Source organism: Schistocerca piceifrons, unplaced genomic scaffold, assembly GCF_021461385.2.
Source record: "Schistocerca piceifrons isolate TAMUIC-IGC-003096 unplaced genomic scaffold, iqSchPice1.1 HiC_scaffold_538, whole genome shotgun sequence".
Taxonomy (NCBI): domain Eukaryota; kingdom Metazoa; phylum Arthropoda; class Insecta; order Orthoptera; family Acrididae; genus Schistocerca; species Schistocerca piceifrons.
The window spans coordinates 554633-570196 of NW_025728775.1; the positions used below are offsets into that span (position 1 = coordinate 554633).

The 15564-nt window shown below is 49.9% G+C and overlaps 13 non-coding genes across 13 annotated transcripts; 10 read left to right on the forward strand and 3 right to left on the reverse strand.

Annotated features, from left to right (window-relative positions):
- The first annotated feature begins 245 nt into the window (after nt 1-245).
- On the forward strand, nt 246-318 carry Trnav-cac. Its single transcript has one exon. It is a non-coding gene; the product is annotated as a tRNA-Val (tRNA).
- A 158-nt stretch (nt 319-476) lies between these two features.
- On the forward strand, nt 477-549 carry Trnav-aac. Its single transcript has one exon. It is a non-coding gene; the product is annotated as a tRNA-Val (tRNA).
- A 194-nt stretch (nt 550-743) lies between these two features.
- Trnap-agg lies at nt 744-815 on the reverse strand. Its single transcript has one exon. It is a non-coding gene; the product is annotated as a tRNA-Pro (tRNA).
- A 402-nt stretch (nt 816-1217) lies between these two features.
- Nucleotides 1218-1290, forward strand: Trnav-cac. The gene has a single exon. It is a non-coding gene; the product is annotated as a tRNA-Val (tRNA).
- A 158-nt stretch (nt 1291-1448) lies between these two features.
- Trnav-aac lies at nt 1449-1521 on the forward strand. The gene has a single exon. It is a non-coding gene; the product is annotated as a tRNA-Val (tRNA).
- A 194-nt stretch (nt 1522-1715) lies between these two features.
- Trnap-agg lies at nt 1716-1787 on the reverse strand. Its single transcript has one exon. It is a non-coding gene; the product is annotated as a tRNA-Pro (tRNA).
- A 402-nt stretch (nt 1788-2189) lies between these two features.
- Nucleotides 2190-2262, forward strand: Trnav-cac. The gene has a single exon. It is a non-coding gene; the product is annotated as a tRNA-Val (tRNA).
- A 158-nt stretch (nt 2263-2420) lies between these two features.
- Nucleotides 2421-2493, forward strand: Trnav-aac. The gene has a single exon. It is a non-coding gene; the product is annotated as a tRNA-Val (tRNA).
- Nucleotides 2494-8876: 6383 nt separating this feature from the next.
- Nucleotides 8877-8949, forward strand: Trnav-cac. Its single transcript has one exon. It is a non-coding gene; the product is annotated as a tRNA-Val (tRNA).
- Nucleotides 8950-9107: 158 nt separating this feature from the next.
- Trnav-aac lies at nt 9108-9180 on the forward strand. The gene has a single exon. It is a non-coding gene; the product is annotated as a tRNA-Val (tRNA).
- A 194-nt stretch (nt 9181-9374) lies between these two features.
- Trnap-agg lies at nt 9375-9446 on the reverse strand. The gene has a single exon. It is a non-coding gene; the product is annotated as a tRNA-Pro (tRNA).
- A 402-nt stretch (nt 9447-9848) lies between these two features.
- Nucleotides 9849-9921, forward strand: Trnav-cac. Its single transcript has one exon. It is a non-coding gene; the product is annotated as a tRNA-Val (tRNA).
- Nucleotides 9922-10079: 158 nt separating this feature from the next.
- On the forward strand, nt 10080-10152 carry Trnav-aac. Its single transcript has one exon. It is a non-coding gene; the product is annotated as a tRNA-Val (tRNA).
- Nucleotides 10153-15564: the final 5412 nt, after the last annotated feature.

Here is a 15564-nt window from a genome sequence, read left to right on the forward strand (position 1 = left end):
CGCACTGCCTGCTGCTGAGAAAGTGATTGCTTTTGCTGATATGACTTGCAATAACGACTGCGCGAAACGCCGCTATCTCGTTAGGGGTGCTACGGCAGACACCCTCTCGAGCACCCCGAAGACTTCTTGAGCCCTCGGCTGTGATGGGTTCCAGGCTGACAAAAGAACTCTCGTGTGTGCATTCGCGGACGAGAGAAAGTCTGAGGCAAGTTCGAGTGAACAAGGATGGACTCCTGGGGTCCGTCGTTTCCGTAGTGTAGCGGTTATCACGTCAGCTTCACACGCAGAATGTCCCCGGTTCGGTCCCGGGCGGGAACAGTATTTTCCTGCCTATGTCGTATTGTCCTCCAATGAGCCACGTCGTGTGTGGATCTGCTGCATGTCCCTTCGTTTTGCAAGTACCACATTTATTGAATTTTTTAGTTACCATGGCAACATCACTACAAGTTGTCTGTGAAGTAAGGTGCACACAAGCAGTTTCCGTGGTGTAGCGGTTATCACGTCTGCCCAACACGCAGAAGGTCCCCGGTTCGATCCCGGGCGGAAACACTTTTTCATCACTTTAAGCAAGACGTACTAACATGCATCTGCTACCATCTGTACCCGAAACCTTCGTAATCGCCTTCACGCGTCGGACCCGAGTGTCAATTGCTCACATCGAATAAGAAATTCATTTGATATTGACGGCGAGCTTTTTGCGCTGACTCAGCCACTGACGTGCGATCAGTTTGCACAAAACGCTAGGGCTCGTCCGCGATTTGAACCCGGGACCTCCTGCACCCTAAGCAGGAATCATACCCCTAGACCAACGAGCCCTGTGACACGGCGAATGCCAATTATTCCAGTCCCTCGATGTCGTCCAGGGTGCCCTGGAAGTCTCGTGTACGCTGGCGGGATGGGGGCGGTGCGAATTCCCGCGGTCGGCGGCCTTCCTGGGCTACTGGTACCTTCATGTAGAGCTGCCGCTGGGCTCGCACTGCCTGCTGCTGAGAAAGTGATTGCTTTTGCTGATATGACTTGCAATAACGACTGCGCGAAACGCCGCTATCTCGTTAGGGGTGCTACGGCAGACACCCTCTCGAGCACCCCGAAGACTTCTTGAGCCCTCGGCTGTGATGGGTTCCAGGCTGACAAAAGAACTGTCGTGTGTGCATTCGCGGACGAGAGAAAGTCTGAGGCAAGTTCGAGTGAACAAGGATGGACTCCTGGGGTCCGTCGTTTCCGTAGTGTAGCGGTTATCACGTCTGCTTCACACGCAGGAGATCCCCGGTTCGATCCCGGGCGGGAACAGTATTTTCCTGCCTATGTCGTATTGTCCTCCAATGAGCCACGTCGTGTGTGGATCTGCTGCATGTCCCTTCGTTTTGCAAGTACCACATTTATTGAATTTTTTAGTTACGATGGCAACATCACTACAAGTTGTCTGTGAAGTAAGGTGCACACAAGCAGTTTCCGTGGTGTAGCGGTTATCACGTCTGCCTAACACGCAGAAGGTCCCCGGTTCGATCCCGGGCGGAAACACTTTTTCATCACTTTAAGCAAGACGTACTAACATGCATCTGCTACCATCTGTACCCGAAACCTTCGTAATCGCCTTCACGCGTCGGACCCGAGTGTCAATTGCTCACATCGAATAAGAAATTCATTTGATATTGACGGCGAGCTTTTTGCGCTGACTCAGCCACTGACGTGCGATCAGTTTGCACAAAACGCTAGGGCTCGTCCGGGATTTGAACCCGGGACCTCCTGCACCCTAAGCAGGAATCATACCCCTAGACCAACGAGCCCTGTGACACGGCGAATGCCAATTATTCCAGTCCCTCGATGTCGTCCAGGGTGCCCTGGAAGTCTCGTGTACGCTGGCGGGATGGGGGCGGTGCGAATTCCCGCGGTCGGCGGCCTTCCTGGGCTACTGGTACCTTCATGTAGAGCTGCCGCTGGGCTCGCACTGCCTGCTGCTGAGAAAGTGATTGCTTTTGCTGATATGACTTGCAATAACGACTGCGCGAAACGCCGCTATCTCGTTAGGGGTGCTACGGCAGACACCCTCTCGAGCACCCCGAAGACTTCTTGAGCCCTCGGCTGTGATGGGTTCCAGGCTGACAAAAGAACTGTCGTGTGTGCATTCGCGGACGAGAGAAAGTCTGAGGCAAGTTCGAGTGAACAAGGATGGACTCCTGGGGTCCGTCGTTTCCGTAGTGTAGCGGTTATCACGTCTGCTTCACACGCAGAAGGTCCCCGGTTCGATCCCGGGCGGGAACAGTATTTTCCTGCCTATGTCGTATTGTCCTCCAATGAGCCACGTCGTGTGTGGATCTGCTGCATGTCCCTTCGTTTTGCAAGTACCACATTTATTGAATTTTTTAGTTACGATGGCAACATCACTACAAGTTGTCTGTGAAGTAAGATGCACACAAGCAGTTTCCGTGGTGTAGCGGTTATCACGTCTGCCTAACACGCAGAAGGTCCCCGGTTCGATCCCGGGCGGAAACACTTTTTCATCACTTTAAGCAAGACGTACTAACATGCATCTGCTACCATCTGTACCCGAAACCTTCGTAATCGCCTTCACGCGTCGGACCCGAGTGTCAATTGCTCACATCGAATAAGAAATTCATTTGATATTGACGGCGAGCTTTTTGCGCTGACTCAGCCACTGACGTGCGATCAGTTTGCACAAAACGCTAGGGCTCGTCCGGGATTTGAACCCGGGACCTCCTGCACCCTAAGCAGGAATCATACCCCTTTTTTTTTTTTTCTTTTATTATTTTGTCATTTGTTTTTTCGAGATACTGAAAAATGAAGGGGGCACCCGGGATTGAACCGGGGACCTCTCGATCTGCAGTCGAATGCTCTACGACTTTTTTTTTTTTTTTTTTTTTTCAACTGCGCGAATCGACGGTATCTCGTAAGGAAGGAAAGAGCAGCAGCTGCCGCCGAGCCCAGGCGCCGTGCCTAACACGCAGAAGGTCCCCGGCTCGATTGCGGGCGGAAACCCGTTTTCGTCGCACTCAGCAAGACACTTGCTACGATCTCTACTGTGACCATTTAAATCAACTTCAAACGTTCCATCAGCAGGGTGCACATGGCTCAAATGAAACATGAAACGGTTTCAGAACTGGTTGTCGGATTTTAGCGCTGACTTGGAGGCCTGGAAATGCGCGAAACAGCCGCCGCCATGCGATTTGTTACCACACCGTTGTACAAAACGCAAGGGCTCGTCCGGGATTTGAACCCGGGACCTCCTGCACCCGAAGCAGGAATCATACCCTTTTTTTTTTTTTTTTTTTTTAAATCCTAAAACATGGCTATATAATGTAGACTGCTGACTGAAATAAAGATTAAAACACGAAAACTTCAGTCCTGGTGTAGAGAAGAAACATATATAAAGGCGGGAAATCCAGAAACAGTATAAAAGAAAATGGCTCACACAGGTGACCTTAGCCAACACCCTCTCTTTCAAATGTCAGGCTAAGCATATTGGCAAAATCATCTCGGAGGCCTGGCAATCGCAAGCGCTGCCAGTAAGCAGTAAGCATGTACTGCCGAAACGCTAGGTGTCCATCCTCTTCATGACAACTGTTGACAAAATGTACGAAATGGCCAATCAACCACATGACGGTATGGAGCTTCGTCCGCGGAAAAAAGGAAGAATCGGGCCGGACGATGATGTCAATAGTATAAGCGGCTTCAGCAGACCTAGTGACAAAAGCAAGTTGTTTCCTGAGCCAACGCCAATTAGCAAGATGCCCACAGCAGGTGAATCGATGTTCAAGGGTATCCAGGAGACCACACCGAGTACAGGTGTCCGTGTCAGAAAGACCAATACGGTGCAGTCGTACATTGGTGGGAACCAAATTATTTATTACCCTATACCACGTGGACGCCACGGCCATAGAGTGGATCGGCAGACTAACGTTCTTCCAGACGTTCCTCCAGGACACAGATGGAGACGCCAGTTCTATTGGATTGGGACCGGCCAGCCCCTCCCAGCGGGCAATCAAGCCCTTGGTCGTTGGCACCGGTCGCCGCAAGAAGACGTCACCGAGGTAACTCACCGCAATGTAAAATTCCCGAATGTGTTTCAACTTAAAATTTAGGCGTCCGACATCGACAGGTGGAGCAAGGCTCGCCGGACGCACAACAGTAAAAAGCCTGGATGTAATTGAAGTCACTTCTTGCGTAACAATTAGAGTCGTTCGGCGGACGTACAAAGCAGACGCCTTGCGAGTAATGTCAGAGAGGCCCAAGCCTCCGGAGAGACGCGGTTTCGTCATTACCTCGTAACGTAACTTGAATAGATGGCCCTTCCATATAAACCTGCTAGACAATTGGCGCAACCTTTTCGCCACCATCATGGGAAGTGGGAACAGCTGAGCAACATAATAAGCTTTACATAGAACGTAGGTGTCTAAAATTCTGACTTTTTGCAAAATGGTAGCAGAGCGCTGCTCATGGACCATCAGAGCCCCCTGTATCTTCTCGGTGACAGATTTCCAATTGAGAGCCGCCATTTTTAGAGGACACCGATCAATGATAATCCCCAAGGACGTATGGCGATCGACAAAAGTGGCCCAAGGGACGTCAGCATCGCGAAATCCTCGAATATCAAGGAACTTACATTTACCCTGATTGAGACGCGCTCCAGAGACACGACAGTATGCATCAACCGCCCCTTTCAACAACAGGATATCATCACGTTGACGGAGGAGAACAACGACATCATCCGCATATGCCTTAACAGAGAGCTTCCCACCAGAGAGGGACATACCCTGAAGCTTGAGAGCAATAGTCCGAAGCAGCGGTTCCAGGGACAATACGAATAAAGACATAGAGAGCGGACTACCCTGAGGCACTCCGCGGCGGATAGCAATGGGCGGCGTCAGCTGCCCATTGACTGACACCCGAGCTGTTATTCCCCTATACAAATTGCCAAGAACACCACGTGATGAAGCGTTAAAACCTATTGTACCTAAAACACGACCTAAAAACACATGACTGACGTGATCAAAAGCCTTATAAAAATCAAGGAAGGCAAAGGCACAATGTACGTTTGTAACCGCCGCAACCGAGACAACATCCCGATATTCGGCTACTGGTGTCAGAATAGATCTATCATGAAAACAACATTGATGTGCACCAATCACACCCCGAAGCAGAGAAGACAACCGGCTATTGAGCGCTCTAGCAGCTGTCTTATAGTCAAAATTCAGCAATGTGAGCGGACGAAGATTGGCAGCAGATAAACGACCAGAGGACTTCGGGATTAAAACAATTTTCCCTACTTTAAAATCGGCAGGCACATCCATCCCCCTGACAATCTCATTTAAAATCTGCGTAAAAATGCCACCCAAAAGAGGCCAAAAACGGAGATAAAATTCTTTAGGCAGGCCGTCTGGACCCGGCGATTTACTGGACGGAGAGCGAGCAATAAAATCGAAAACATCATCTACCTGGAACTCCCGGAGAAATTCGCCGTTCGCGTCAGGCGCGATCGTCGCAGTTAGATCCCCAAAGACATCATCCGAAAGAGACTCACCAGAATCATCGGCAGAATATAGACTAGTGTAATACTGATGAAGAGCACGAACCATTTCCTCCTGTGCAATAAGCTGTCGCCCATCATCCACCGTAAGAGAAGAGATGAAGGAGCGACGACGACGAGTCTGATGCCGTAGCAGGTGGTACAAGGATGTCAGTTCACCTTCAACAAGAGAGTGAGGTTTCGACTTAACTCGCAGACCATCCATCGGTCGTCGTTTAAGGCTCAAGAGCTTGGCTTTAATACGACGAACATCATGGATCCGCAGTGGAGAGGTACCCGCCGCGTCATATAGTTCACGCAGGACAGAGTAGTAATATTCATACGTGTTCTTAAAATCACGCGTCCTAGCAGCACAGTAGAAAATCAAAGTCTGACGAATCTTGGGCTTGGCAAACGCAGTCCACCAAACCAGCAAGGAGGGGTATCGCGGGACAGAGCGAAGACATCGCTCCCACACGCCACTTATAACATCATCCATAGCACTGTCGGCAAGGTGGGAAATATTTAACATCCACTGGGAACGATAAAGTTTTGCAGGTTGGCGACTAAGATTTACAGTTGCAGTAAAAGCACAATGGTCAGAAAAACTAGTAGGAATAACATCGACAGAAAGAATTTTATCACATAAAAAATCAGATAAATAGAATCTGTCGAGTCTACTGCATGAGGACGCGGTAAAAAACGTATATTTCACCAGGGTTGGATATTTGTGTTCCCAAACATCACGCAGATGCATCGTACGAACTAAGTCATGTAAATCACGGCAATAATTAAAATTGGGGGACTGGTCTGCAGGGCGTAAAACACAATTAAAATCGCCTCCGAGCAGGAGACTCCGAGGACTCTGGCGCAAAAGATAAATAAGCTCTTCTTTATAAAAGCGCGATCGAGCCACAGTGTGACCCGAACCAGAGGGGGCATACAAAACAACGAGGCGGAGATCAAAAAGACGACAACCAATCCCACGGCCAGAGTCAAGGAATTCAATGTCAGTAATAGGAATGCCCTCTCGAAAGAAAAGAGCAGTTCCTGTTGAATATTCCGGCGCGACATTAAAAGCAGTTTGAAATCCAGGTAGAGAGAGATCAGAAAACAACACTTCCTGCAAAAACACTACGTCCGCAGAGGCGTCGTAAATAAACTGCCGCAAAGAGGCAATGCGAACGTCGGACTCAATACGGTTAACATTTAAGGTAAGAAAGGTGTATGCTTGAACCATAGAGAGAAAAGCGAGAAAACAAATCACCTACACCGACGCACCAGCGTCACAGTCCATAGCAGGGGTGACAGAGGCATCCGAGGGAGGGGGACTGCTACCCCGTTCCGCGGATCCCTTACGTTTCGGTTTTTTACGAACAGCATTAACGTTCGGCTGAACGCGTAACTTGCGTCGGCTGACGGGCAAGGAAGCTTCAGCCGCCGGTGACGTAGGAGGGTCAAGTTCTGTATCCGACACCACCCGCGCCGGTCCACATGCGGGATCCGGGGTCGCTGCGGAAACATCCGACGAAACGGAATGGTCAACACCTGCACTAGCTTCCGGCAAACATGGACTGCACGGAGGCGAAACGTGAGCAGGAAGGTCCGAGGCCGCAGAGTTGGAAGGAAGCGGAGCAGCTCCGCTGGCAGAGGTATGGGGCAGCGAAGCAGGAAGTTGTCGCGGCTCCACTTGTTGTGACATCGAAGTCGGTTTGGAAGACGGCGCCAACAGGCCCGACCGACGACCCGACTCGAGAGAAGCTGCGTCGGAGGCCGGAGGGGGGCCAGCAGCCGCCACCGGAACCGCTACCTCAGGAGGGCAGGGAGCAGCTACAGTACACAGTGGCTCGGAGGACGCCGGTCGCTCGGACTGGGGCATCTCAGGGAGATCCTCATCCGTACTATTTCCATCGTGTGGGCGACGCCTCTTATTATTCAAAAGTGGCACACCCACCTGAGGGACAGACGGAACAACATCAGATTTAGCACGCAAAGGAGGAAATTCTGTGTCAGGAGTGCGCAAAACCTGTGGCGGGGCGCTACTACCACTGGACTGTGCTACACCAAGAGCAGAACCACCTGCAACGAGGTCAGCGACCGTTAACTTGCGACGCTGTTCGAGAGAATTTTTTAAAACAAAAACTCTCCGCGGACAGTCGGTACGCACGTGACCACTTTCATTGCACAAAAAACAGGTGCCAACCTGACCACTATATGTTACATGGACACGATATCCACCGATCTGCAGGTGAGATGGAATATTCTGCTTAACGTGCATTTCGACTGAACGAATACCACTGTAACATTGCAGGCGATGTTGGCTTGACCAGCGTTCAAGGCGAATGCTCTTTACATCACCATACTTCTGTAGACCCTCCTTAAGATAGACATTATCCACCTCCGGTGGAAGGTTGTAAACACGAACATTGGTATACGTGATGGAAGCATTGGAAAGCAGCACGGTACTTACAGAATCATCCCGATGCCGAAAGAGAACTTGATGACCATATTTAGAAAGAATTTTATCAACCTGAAGTGGGTCCATAAACTTAACAAAGAAAACATACAGTTCGGTGTCAAAATAAGCAGTGTGCACCTGATCCGAATGAACACCAAAGGTATCTACCAACCAATCATGAATCTCAAGAGAACTAGGTTGCACATGGCGGGTTGACTTGTCAAAAGCAAAACTAACTGTAGCCTGACGAGGAATAACCTGGGACGACATTTTCAAAATATGCGGTCGAAACCGCTACACAAAATACACTGAAATAAGGACAGAAAGTAACACAAGGTACGAAACAACGACGGAGAAATACTCCCAGAAGTTGCAACACAACACGTAACAAAAACGATAGTCCACTATACGTAACGCTACGGCGGAGCGGAAGACTAGGCACGTCCACACTGCACGGCGTCTAAAGCGGAACTGCCCCTAGACCAACGAGCCCTGTGACACGGCGAATGCCAATTATTCCAGTCCCTCGATGTCGTCCAGGGTGCCCTGGAAGTCTCGTGTACGCTGGCGGGATGGGGGCGGTGCGAATTCCCGCGGTCGGCGGCCTTCCTGGGCTACTGGTACCTTCATGTAGAGCTGCCGCTGGGCTCGCACTGCCTGCTGCTGAGAAAGTGATTGCTTTTGCTGATATGACTTGCAATAACGACTGCGCGAAACGCCGCTATCTCGTTAGGGGTGCTACGGCAGACACCCTCTCGAGCACCCCGAAGACTTCTTGAGCCCTCGGCTGTGATGGGTTCCAGGCTGACAAAAGAACTGTCGTGTGTGCATTCGCGGACGAGAGAAAGTCTGAGGCAAGTTCGAGTGAACAAGGATGGACTCCTGGGGTCCGTCGTTTCCGTAGTGTAGCGGTTATCACGTCTGCTTCACACGCAGAAGGTCCCCGGTTCGATCCCGGGCGGGAACAGTATTTTCCTGCCTATGTCGTATTGTCCTCCAATGAGCCACGTCGTGTGTGGATCTGCTGCATGTCCCTTCGTTTTGCAAGTACCACATTTATTGAATTTTTTAGTTACGATGGCAACATCACTACAAGTTGTCTGTGAAGTAAGGTGCACACAAGCAGTTTCCGTGGTGTAGCGGTTATCACGTCTGCCTAACACGCAGAAGGTGCCCGGTTCGATCGCGGGCGGAAACACTTTTTCATCACTTTAAGCAAGACGTACTAACATGCATCTGCTACCATCTGTACCCGAAACCTACGTAATCGCCTTCACGCGTCGGACCCGAGTGTCAATTGCTCACATCGAATAAGAAATTCATTTGATATTGACGGCGAGCTTTTTGCGCTGACTCAGCCACTGACGTGCGATCAGTTTGCACAAAACGCTAGGGCTCGTCCGGGATTTGAACCCGGGACCTCCTGCACCCTAAGCAGGAATCATACCCCTAGACCAACGAGCCCTGTGACACGGCGAATGCCAATTATTCCAGTCCCTCGATGTCGTCCAGGGTGCCCTGGAAGTCTCGTGTACGCTGGCGGGATGGGGGCGGTGCGAATTCCCGCGGTCGGCGGCCTTCCTGGGCTACTGGTACCTTCATGTAGAGCTGCCGCTGGGCTCGCACTGCCTGCTGCTGAGAAAGTGATTGCTTTTGCTGATATGACTTGCAATAACGACTGCGCGAAACGCCGCTATCTCGTTAGGGGTGCTACGGCAGACACCCTCTCGAGCACCCCGAAGACTTCTTGAGCCCTCGGCTGTGATGGGTTCCAGGCTGACAAAAGAACTGTCGTGTGTGCATTCGCGGACGAGAGAAAGTCTGAGGCAAGTTCGAGTGAACAAGGATGGACTCCTGGGGTCCGTTGTTTCCGTAGTGTAGCGGTTATCACGTCTGCTTCACACGCAGAAGGTCCCCGGTTCGATCCCGGGCGGGAACAGTATTTTCCTGCCTATGTCGTATTGTCCTCCAATGAGCCACGTCGTGTGTGGATCTGCTGCATGTCCCTTCGTTTTGCAAGTACCACATTTTTTGAATTTTTTAGTTACGATGGCAACATCACTACAAGTTGTCTGTGAAGTAAGGTGCACACAAGCAGTTTCCGTGGTGTAGCGGTTATCACGTCTGCCTAACACGCAGAAGGTCCCCGGTTCGATCCCGGGCGGAAACACTTTTTCATCACTTTAAGCAAGACGTACTAACATGCATCTGCTACCATCTGTACCCGAAACCTTCGTAATCGCCTTCACGCGTCGGACCCGAGTGTCAATTGCTCACATCGAATAAGAAATTCATTTGATATTGACGGCGAGCTTTTTGCGCTGACTCAGCCACTGACGTGCGATCAGTTTGCACAAAACGCTAGGGCTCGTCCGGGATTTGAACCCGGGACCTCCTGCACCCTAAGCAGGAATCATACCCCTTTTTTTTTTTTTTTCTTACCCTAAGCAGGAATCATACCCCTTTTTTTTGTTTTTTACCACTCGAACGAATATAGCTATTGAAAAAAAATATTAAAGAATATCCACCACACAGCCACTTCAAAAGAAGTACAGTACTGAAATTAAAATCCTAAAACATGACTATATAATGTAGACTGCTTACTGAAATAAAGGTTAAAACACGAAAACTTCAGTCCTGGTGTAGAGAAGAAACATACATAAAGGCGGCAAATTCAGAAACAGTATAAAAGAAAATGGCTCACACAGGTGACCTTAGCCAACACCCTCTCTTTCAAATGTCAGGCTAAGCATATTGGCAAAATCATCTCGGAGGCCTGGCAATCGCAAGCGCTGCCAGTAAGCAGTAAGCATGTACTGCCGAAACGCTAGGTGTCCATCCTCTTCATGACAACTGTTGACAAAATGTACGAAATGGCCAATCAACCACATGACGGTATGGAGCTTCGTCCGCGGAAAAAAGGAAGAATCGGGCCGGACGATGATGTCAATAGTATAAGCGGCTTCAGCAGACCTAGTGACAAAAGCGAGTTGTTTCCTGAGCCAACGCCAATTAGCAAGGTGCCCACAGCAGGTGAATCGATGTTCAAGGGTATCCAGGAGACCACACCGAGTACAGGTGTCCGTGTCAGAAAGACCAATACGGTGCAGTCGTACATTGGTGGGAACCAAATTATTTATTACCCTATACCACGTGGACGCCACGGCCATAGAGTGGATCGGCAGACTAACGTTCTTCCAGACGTTCCTCCAGGACACGGATGGAGACGCCAGTTCTATTGGATTGGGACTGGCCAGCCCCTCCCAGCGGGCAATCAAGCTCTTGGTCGTTGGCACCGGTCGCCGCAAGAAGACGTCACCGAGGTAACTCACCGCAATGTAAAATTCCCGAATGTGTTTCAACTTAAAATTTAGGCGTCCGACATCGACAGGTGGAGCAAGGCTCGCCGGACGCACAACAGTAAAAAGCCTGGATGTAATTGAAGTCACTTCTTGCGTAACAATTAGAGTCGTTCGGCGGACGTACAAAGCAGACGCCTTGCGAGTAATGTCAGAGAGGCCCAAGCCTCCGGAGAGACGCGGTTTCGTCATTACCTCGTAACGTAACTTGAATAGATGGCCCTTCCATATAAACCTGCTAGACAATTGGCGCAACCTTTTCGCCACCATCATGGGAAGTGGGAACAGCTGAGCAACATAATAAGCTTTAGATAGAACGTAGGTGTCTAAAATTCTGACTTTTTGCAAAATGGTAGCAGAGCGCTGCTCATGGACCATCAGAGCCCCCTGTATCTTCTCGGTGACAGATTTCCAATTGAGAGCCGCCATTTTTAGAGGACACCGATCAATGATAATCCCCAAGGACGTATGGCGATCGACAAAAGTGGCCCAAGGGACGTCAGCATCGCGAAATCCTCGAATATCAAGGAACTTACATTTACCCTGATTGAGACGCGCTCCAGAGACACGACAGTATGCATCAACTGCCCCTTTCAACAACGGGATATCATCTCGTTGACGGAGGAGAACAACGACATCATCCGCATATGCCTTAACCGAGAGCTTCCCACCAGAGAGGGACATACCCTGAAGCTTGAGAGCAATAGTCCGAAGCAGCGGTTCCAGGGACAAAACGAATAAAGACATAGAGAGCGGACTACCCTGAGGCACTCCGCGGCGGATAGCAATGGGCGGCGTCAGCTGCCCATTGACTGACACCCGAGCTGTTATTCCCCTGTACAAATTGCCAAGAACACCACGTGATGAAGCGTTAAAACCTATTGTACCTAAAACACGATCTAAAAACACATGACTGACGTGATCAAAAGCCTTATAAAAATCAAGGAAGGCAAAGGCACAATGTACGTTTGTAACCGCCGCAACCGAGACAACATCCCGATATTCGGCTACTGGTGTCAGAATAGATCTATCATGAAAACAACATTGATGTGCACCAATCACACCCCGAAGCAGAGAAGACAGCCGGCTATTGAGCGCTCTAGCAGCTGTCTTATAGTCAAAATTCAGCAATGTGAGCGGACGAAGATTGGCAGCAGATAAACGACCAGAGGACTTCGGAATTAAAACAATTTTCCCTACTTTAAAATCGGCAGGCACATCCATCCCTCTGACAATCTCATTTAAAATCTGCGTAACAATGCCACCCAAAAGAGGCCAAAAACGGAGATAAAATTCTTTAGGCAGGCCGTCTGGACCCGGCGATTTACTGGACGGAGAGCGAGCAATAAAATCGAAAACATCATCTACCTGGAACTCCCGGAGAAATTCGCCGTTCGCGTCAGGCGCGATCGTCGCAGTTAGATCCCCAAAGACATCATCCGAAAGAGACTCACCAGAATCATCGGCAGAATAGAGACTAGTGTAATAGTGATGAAGAGCACGAACCATTTCCTCCTGTGCACTAAACTGTCGCCCATCATCCACCGTAAGAGAAGAGATGAAGGAGCGACGACGACGAGTCTGATGCCGTAGCAGGTGGTACAAGGATGTCAGTTCACCTTCAACAAGAGAGTGAGGTTTCGACTTAACTCGCAGACCATCCATCTGTCGTCGTTTAAGGCTCAAGAGCTTGGCTTTAATACGACGAACATCATGGATCCGCAGTGGAGAGGTACCCGCCGCGTCATATAGTTCACGCAGGACAGAGTAGTAATATTCATACGTGTTCTTAAAATCACGCGTCCTAGCAGCACAGTAGAAAATCAAAGTCTGACGAATCTTGGGCTTGGCAAACGCAGTCCACCAAACCAGCAAGGAGGGGTATCGCGGGACAGAGCGAAGACATCGCTCCCACACGCCACTTATAACATCATCCATAGCACTGTCGGCAAGGTGGGAAACATTTAACATCCACTGGGAACGATAAAGTTTTGCAGGTTGGCGACTAAGATTTACAGTTGCAGTAAAAGCACAATGGTCAGAAAAACTAGTAGGAATAACATCGACAGAAAGAATTTTATCACATAAAAAATCAGATAAATAGAATCTGTCGAGTCTACTGCATGAGGACGCGGTAAAAAACGTATATTTCACCAGGGTTGGATATTTGTGTTCCCAAACATCACGCAGATGCATCGTACGAACTAAGTCATGTAAATCACGGCAATAATTAAAATTGGGGGACTGGTCTGCAGGGCGTAAAACACAATTAAAATCGCCTCCGAGCAGGAGACTCCGAGGACTCTGGCGCAAAAGATAAATAAGCTCTTCTTTATAAAAGCGCGATCGAGCCACAGTGTGACCCGAACCAGAGGGGGCATACAAAACAACGAGGCGGAGATCAAAAAGACGACAACCAATCCCACGGCCAGAGTCAAGGAATTCAATGTCAGTAATAGGAATGCCCTCTCGAAAGAAAAGAGCAGTTCCTGTTGAATATTCCGGCGCGACATTAAAAACAGTTTGATATCCAGGTAGAGAGAGATCAGAAAACAACACTTCCTGCAAAAACACTACGTCCGCACAGGCGTCGTAAATAAACTGCCGCAAAGAGGCAATGCGAACGTCGGACTCAATACGGTTAACATTTAAGGTAAGAAAGGTGTATGCTTGAACCATAGAGAGAAAAGCGAGAAAACAAATCACCTACACCGACGCACCAGCGTCACAGTCCATAGCAGGGGTGACGGAGGCATCCGAGGGAGGGGGACTGCTACCCCGTTCCGCGGATCCCTTACGTTTCGGTTTTTTACGAACAGCATTAACGTTCGGCTGAACGCGTAACTTGCGTCGGCTGACGGGCAAGGAAACTTCAGCCGCCGGTGACGTAGGAGGGTCAAGTTCTGTATCCGACACCACCCGCGCCGGTCCACATGCGGGATCCGGGGTCGCGGGGGAAACATCCGACAAAACGGAATGGTCAACACCTGCACTAGCTTCTGGCAAACATGGACTGCACGGAGGCGAAACGTGAGCAGGAAGGTCCGAGGCCGCAGAGTTGGAAGGAAGCGGAGCAGCTCCGCTGGCAGAGGTATGGGGCAGCGAAGCAGGAAGTTGTCGCGGCTCCACTTGTTGTGACATCGAAGTCGGTTCGGAAGACGGCGCCAACAGGCCCGACCGACGACCCGACTCGAGAGAAGCCGCGTCGGAGGCCGGAGGGGCGCCAGCAGCCGCCACCGGAACCGCTACCTCAGGAGGGCAGGGAGCAGCTACAGTACACAGTGGCTCGGAGGATGCCGGTCGCTCGGACTGGGGCATCTCAGGGAGATCCTCATCCGTACTATTTCCATCGTGTGGGCGACGCCTCTTATTATTCAAAAGTGGCACACCCACCTGAGGGACAGACGGAACAACATCAGATTTAGCACGCAAAGGAGGAAATTCTGTATCAGGGGTGCGCAAAACCTGTGGAGGGGCGCTACTACCACTGGACTGTGCTACACCAAGAGCAGAACCACCTGCAACGAGGTCAGCGACCGTTAACTTGCGACGCTGTTCGAGAGAATTTTTGAAAACAAAAACTCTCCGCGGACAGTCGGTACGCACGTGACCACTTTCATTGCACAAAAAGCAGGTGCCAACCTGACCACTATATGTTACATGGACACGATATCCACCGATCTGCAGGTGAGATGGAATATTCTGCTTAACGTGCATTTCGACTGAACGAATACCACTGTAACATTGCAGGCGATGTTGGCTTGACCAGCGTTCAAGGCGAATGCTCTTTACATCACCATACTTCTGTAGACCCTCCTTAAGATAGACATTATCCACCTCCGGTGGAAGGTTGTAAACACGAACATTGGTATACGTGATGGAAGCATTGGAAAGCAGCACGGTACTTACAGAATCATCCCGATGCCGAAAGAGAACTTGATGACCATATTTAGAAAGAATTTTATCAACCTGAAGTGGGTCCATAAACTTAACAAAGAAAACATACAGTTCGGTGTCAAAATAAGCAGTGTGCACCTGATCCGAATGAACACCAAAGGTATCTACCAACCAATCATGAATCTCAAGAGAACTAGGTTGCACATGGCGGGTTGACTTGTCAAAAGCAGAACTAACTGTAGCCTGACGAGGAATAACCTGGGACGACATTTTCAAAATATGCGGTCGAAACCGCTACACAAAAAACACTGAAATAAGGACAGAAA